This window comes from Apteryx rowi, unplaced genomic scaffold, assembly GCF_003343035.1.
Source record: "Apteryx rowi isolate R43461 unplaced genomic scaffold, aptRow1 scaffold_647, whole genome shotgun sequence".
Classification (NCBI taxonomy): Eukaryota; Metazoa; Chordata; class Aves; order Apterygiformes; family Apterygidae; genus Apteryx; species Apteryx rowi.
In genome coordinates, this window is record NW_020450924.1 from 422,484 (window position 1) to 429,089 (window position 6,606).

Sequence of the window (6,606 nt, forward strand, 5' to 3'; positions counted from 1 at the left end):
CTGGGCTGGCGCTCCCGCCCCGACCTGTTGCTCGCGCGCCGCAGCGGGCGCTGCGCTCACCGTCCTTCCCTCGCCGCCGCTGACACGCTCCGGCCGGGAGTCACGGCCACCCGCACGTCCCCTCTCCCAGCCCGCGGAGCTGCGCAGCCGCCGCCAAGCGCGGCCCGGTCCGGTCCGGCCCGGCCCCCGCGCCGCGCTGCGGCCCCGCCCCCTCCCAACCGACGCACGTACGCGCGGGACCCGCCCCCCCGGCCGGGGGAGAGCGCGGCGGCCGGGGCAACGGTGCCCAAGGGCTGCTGTCGTGGTCTCCCGGCAGCCGCAGCGGACAGGTGCCCCGGGCGCTCCCTGCCGCCTCTGTCCCGTCCTTCCTTCCCGGCCCGCTGCCGGCCTCTCCCTTGGCTGCTGGCTGGCAACCCCGGCCGGAGGCCGAGCGTTTCGGCCTGGCTTCAGACTGCTGCGGGAGGGAAAACGTTTATTCTCAGATTCGCCTTCGGAAGAGCAGGGAGTGGCTCGGGCACAGAGAATACCCGGGCTCCGTCTCTGGAGCGGAGGAAAAAGGTCATTAAACGCAGTTTTACCAGGCCTATACCCATGTTTTACAGGACCAAGGAAATAAATCTTCAGTGCTGCAGTTTAGTTTGAACTAGAAACTGCATTCCCATCCCCATTTTTTCAGGCTAGCCTGCCTAGACTGTTACCTGAGGCATTAAAAGAAATACTGAAATGACTTGACCTGGCCAAAATGGCTAGCTCCACATAGCAAGGCCAGAAAAAAGGATTTCCTAAACCACTAAAATGCTGTTAAAGAGACACCTCCTTTTTGCCCATCTCTTCTTGCTTCAGCTGAACCATTTATAACTCTATGATTTTCAATTATGAAATCCAGATGCAGACTTTTAACTTCCTATAATTTGACACTATACCACGTTTTGTTTGGATCCCTTTTAAATATACACATTCTCTCTGATTGTTTAAGTCACAAAACCAGATCCCATGGTTTTCTTTCCTGAGCGTATAAAATGGCCGATTGACCTGTTGTTAATGTGCGTCTTGCTGAGGCAGAGGAAGCTGTTGCACCTTTTTACACTGTGGCTCACGGTCCATTAGAGTTTTTCATTTTCAGAGCAGCAATGCCTTTTCACTACACAGAACCAACTATTTCAACTCTGGCCTTGTTCAATAACAAGGGTCTTTGATTCAAGTGAGCAGGAGTGGAAAAAGTGGAGCATTACAAGAAATATGAATATTTGGTGGATTGTAGAATTATTTACTTCGCAAAGGAAAATGGAGGGAGAACATTGCAGTACTATCTCATGGCTGAGCAGCACCAAAAGTAGTTCTTTTCACCTTCGTGTGAAAATGGTCACACGAACCTTTTTTTTACACACTGTTTTGGGAAAGGACCTGAGAACCAAAAAAGACTTCTTCAAAATCTGATACTTGCCTAGAAGTTACAATGGCTACAAAAAGTGTCTGGGTTTAGCAGCTGGCTGTCAGTGCAGTGGTGTCATCCTCATCCAAACTGATCGCTAGTTTACTGTCTTTTCTATATCCAAATTTGGTGTGAACAGACTAAAAAAGCTGTAAGTTCTGATTACAACTTCCCTCAGTTGACAGCATTTCTTGTCCCTCTCACTGGTCTCAGTGCCTCTAGTGTGCGTGTTGCCCAAAGCCTGTTTTTAAACAAATGAGTTTTCTTCAAAATGTTACACAATTTTTCATAGATCAGAGAAGGATTCACACTGGTTCTAGATTTTCTGTTTCTCTCCTTTGTTCTCTTACCCTGTATTTGTAACTAAAGTTTTAATCCTTTCCAAAGGTTGCCAGGCCAGGTTAAGACTGAGCTTGGGATATCTCTTGAATATAGCTGCTTAAAGATCTGTTTGTTTCTTTGGTAACCAATCTCCTCTCTCTGGCTTTCTCAGACCCTAATATTAGCCTTTGCCCAGCTGGCAAATCCATTCATAAGATGCTTGAATAAGGCATGCTTGGCTAATTCTACCTGAGAGATTAAAATATTCTGTCAGACCAAGAAATTGTCATACCTGAAAAGGTTTCACAATAAAGGACAGGATCAGCAGCATTATTTGTAAAGAGCCAAGTAACCTTTTCCTTTAAATCTCTGTGATAGCAATTTAAAAGAACAGATCTAAATGCTAGTTCATTTTGCTTTGTGGGTACTGTTTATTGGCATGCTGAAGAACACAAAAATTGCTGTGGGAAAATTAACATTTCAGCTTGAATTTGACAAAGCATTCAAATTAAAAACAATAGATACAAGGAAAGAAGACAAATGGGAGGAAGAGGAAGGAAATGGAAAGATGATTGGGAAAGTCTTTGTTTATTTTGTCTTAACCAACTGRTCTTTGATATGAGGATCTAATAAGACACTTCCTAATGGAAATAAGAAAGTTACTTACCAAAGTACTGCCTCTGCTGTTCCATCCCTTCTTCTTCAAAGTTTTTAATGATTATCTTCAGGTGGAAAGGAACTGAAAAGAAATACACAGCTGAGCCCTTTTATGAGTTTGAAACCTGAACATTTTGATTTTAGAGATGCACTTCCTAATGGCTTTGCTATCAGTCATTATGGGATCATTAAAGCATGCTTGGAGCTACAGAACCAATGTATTTAGGCAACTTGGTTTATTATTAAAGCAGAACCTTCTTTTTGAGGTTGATACATTCATTCCACAAACAAATGTTCTTTTACAAAGAAAATGCTTATCTTTGATGAACGGACTTTTATGTAAGTTAGGGTCACTGGTTCCCAGCAGGGTGCTAATATAACCATTGCTCATTCTAAGTCTGGCTGATTGTAATCAATAAAAAACAATTTTTCTGACAGTGAAGCTGAGTCATGAGGCTAAAATAGAAACAACTGTTTTCTTTGAAACCATCGCCCTCTGGAGGGGGAATGAAAAGTCACAAAAGGATTAGGTAGAAATTCCCTTTTGTATCACTGCATAACTGAATTTATGTTTTACCGTCCAGGAATGGTTCTACAGACTGATGCAAAAAGGAATGCTAAGTTGGAAGAGCCACAGTGGCAACAGTGCTTGTTAAAAGCTGGAGGAGAACCAATCCCCACCTGCCCCAGTACTCTCCTCCCCTTTATCTCTAAACTCTTTATCTCTAAACTCACTGAACATGCATTCTACAACAGATGTACTTTCTCTTCCAACTTCATCTTGGATCCCTTCAAAACTGATGTCATCCCTCTTATTTGCCAAAATATTTTTTATGCAACCTCTAAAGAACTCTTGGCTACTTGATGTCAGGGTCTGTATTCCATCCTCTTTCTTGACCTTTCTGCTGTTTTTTCATTATCTTGTTTACCCTTTCCCTTTTGATCTTTTATTCTTGCAAGGTTTCGAGAAATTGTCTTCTCCTCTTTTCATCTCTCTAATTTCATGACTGGCATCTATTTAAACAGGCTCTTCTCCTCCTGTCTCCAAGGATTCACGTGGAGTTTTCCTTTCCCATTTGAATGTCCCCTTTAACTGAATATGAATGAAAGCAAGCTCCTTCTTTCTCAGACTTCTCCTACCTATCCTGTCTGTGTTGCAGGGGAAATGAAAATATCCCACAGTGGCCTGTCCAGTTTGATTTACAGCAATCTGATCTCTCCTGGCCACAAATTTGTTGACAAGTTTATTCCTGAGCATGTAAGCAGGACACATCAGCTAGTGCACATGTAGGGCCAGCTGTGTCCAATATTTAGTATTTCAAAGAAGAGTGAAAAATTGCTAAAAGCGCAGAAGCTAAATTATGTATTAAGTAAGAAAAAATATCTCTCTTGGCCTCCATAGTCCAGCAGCAGAAACCCTGAACCTTGAAATTAATAGAGCAATCCAATTTCATTTCAGCCTTCCTTGAACTAGCACAACAAATACCAAGGACTCAAAGATGGTCATCTTTTCCTCCTTTATAGCACCTAGAACCATCTTTTACGTTCTATCCAGTAACCACTTTTCACATTTATGTTCATCTGGATGGCTGAAACTTCTTCTCTGGCTTCTGGTATTCTCTGCCTCACTTCAATCCTTCAGATCCCAAACTGCACAACTCCAAGTTAAGGTCACAGTATTTACAAATAGGGTCATAAACCAAACAAGTTCATCTGCAGAAAAAGTTAGTCTTCAGAAGAGAGGTCTCAAGTCTGGAAGAATTATTCAGCTCTCAATGAGGGGTCTTAAGCCAATAAATAGGTATCTTTCCCAGAAAATGGGTGCCCAAAAATGGAGCTGGAAGTGGGAATGTTGATGGCACAGTATGGGGAACTGTGTTTAGTCCAGAAAAATTATGGGTAATAAAAATAATCTTTCTTGCCTGGCGGTTTTATCTTGTTGCCTGCCAGTCTTTGAATGTTTCCACTGTTTCCCTTCCCCTATTAAGTTATACTCAAATCAGTGATTACCTCAATCTGCTTCTTCTTGTTCTTTCTTCATAGTTTCTCATTATTTGTGCACATTATTCCATTTATATTCCATGGCTCTCTGTCTTTTTGACATTGTTTCAGTCATCTGTATGCCTTCCTCTGTGCAGCTCTCCATTTGTGGTTTGATCTTGATCAAATTTATAAGGCCCCAATGTAGGTATTTAAGTCTCTCTAGAAAACAACCTTCTACTTTGCTATTTGTAGCAATTATTAATTCGTATCTATATCCGTTTTGTTCTTCTTTGACTTGCCACTTTGAGGCTGGATGTGTCTTCAGCCTAAAGTCAAGACAGCCTTTTCCTTGGATTTTAGACCTAACTGGCATACTGTCAACTTGCAAATACTTTTTACTGGATTTACCTGACAGTCTGCTTACTTTGATTTAATCTGTGAATATAGGGCAAAAAACCACTTCTTGTTTTACTCTTTTTACTGTGAAGCTTCTTTTTTATTGGCATAAATGGATGTAAATGTATTTGTAAATGAATACAAACTTATGAGATAACTCACAAATCTGTGACAAAATAGGGGAAGAACCAACAGGAGGAATTTCAAGAGTTGATACCATATAAGTAAAATACTTATGTGGTAAATCCTAATGAAATTAGATGTTTGTGGTTTTTAAATTCTCTTCAGGTACAATAATCTTTCCTGAAAAGCAGCTTAGTAGTGGTAGTTACGTTAATGATGATACCTCCTATCTGATGATGTTGCCTTGTAAAGCTTAAGCTTTACATATTTATCAGTCAAAAGTAAGGCACTAAAGTATATTGTTTGCATATTTTATGCAAAACAAATGCAATAAATTTTATTGTTGAAAGCAAATTAGATATACAGTAAGACATCCATAATACACTGTAAGCTACTGCAAGATGTGTAAACAACACCATAATTCTCTTTGTCTCCTTTTTCTAAATCTTCACTGAGATAATCTTGCACACTGATTTTTTTTTCACTTTTGTTTGGTGTAGGTTTTCAGCCAGTGTATCTCTGTTATAATATCACAAAAAGATTTATTGCTATTCTGTACTGTACCTCTACCCAAATTTTTCTTGTTTGTTTTTGTGTAACGGCTCTTTCAGTGTTATTAGAGCTTCAGCAATATGATCTTGTAGGGTGGCAGTACAATGTCTACTCTCTGCTTTGAACATCAACAAACACATTTCCAAATAAATTTCTCTCTGCTGTAAGTATGACTTGCTTTTTCTGAGATATTTCCAATCTTTTTCTTTCTATTTAAAACAGAAAACATTTTCACATTTTACGTGGATATCTGAATATAAGATTTCTTTCACTTTCAAAATGATTCTTCTTGAAGTTATCATTTGATTTTTCCCCTAGTTTTTGAGCTTGCTTTCAGTAGATTATAAACAACATCTAGGGCAATTAACTGCCAGCCAAAATGTGTCTGTTGTTCTCCAACATTTCAGGCAATGCTTTAAAATCTATTTTATTTGAATTCTAAACATTTGCATAGCCATGTAAGTTAAACTGGAAATATTCTGAAACTAAAATTAAGGAAGGCCAACAATTTTGTTCTCCAGGAAACATGCTAGTAGGAAATAATGTGTTGTGCATATGACTCCAAGAATGTTAGACACTACCTTCTGAGACACACCATGAAAACCATTAATATGAATAATAATGTTATTGATCTGGACATGATGAATTAGCCCAGTTTAAAGTTATTTTGGTTTGTAAGCATGCATAATTTTATAGCATTTCCCTCTTGTCCTCACACATGTGTTTCATTGCTCATCAGTTGACCAGTGCTTGCTGAGAGCTCATGATTTGAAACTAAAACATTTTGCACCTCTTGGAGTCTGTGTTTCTTTATTTTCAGTCCCCTCAACTGCCTGATGTACTGGAATTTAGATACCCAGTCTTAACCAAGAATCTTTAACTTTTGACATGAATATGGGCATATGGGTGGCTGTAGCTTTTGTGCACAGACAGAAAAAAATCCTTCATCATATGCATATATCTGGAATACCATGGCACAGGTGAAATTCAGGTGCAGCATCCAGTTCCCTCCTAGATGCTCATGCTGATCCCAGCATAATGTCTTCCATACATTATTTAACCTTGCATTCTTATGTCTATAAGATGCTAACAGATTTCCATTACCATCTCTTGGGCAACTAAAGTACACTTCAGATAGATAC

General features: G+C 40.2%; 1 protein-coding gene across 2 annotated transcripts in view; it reads right to left on the reverse strand.

Moving 5' to 3' along the window:
- MPP5 (membrane palmitoylated protein 5) overlaps positions 1-172 on the reverse strand; it is a 56,256-nt gene extending 56,084 nt beyond the window's left edge. Inside the window, exon 1 of one of the 2 annotated variants that reach the window (XM_026084571.1) lies at positions 61-172. The gene's annotated coding sequence lies outside the window, so the exon portion shown is untranslated. Of the gene's footprint in view, positions 1-24 lie in introns of both variants that reach the window. The other variant, XM_026084572.1, reaches the window with a different exon arrangement.
- Positions 173-6,606: the final 6,434 nt, after the last annotated feature.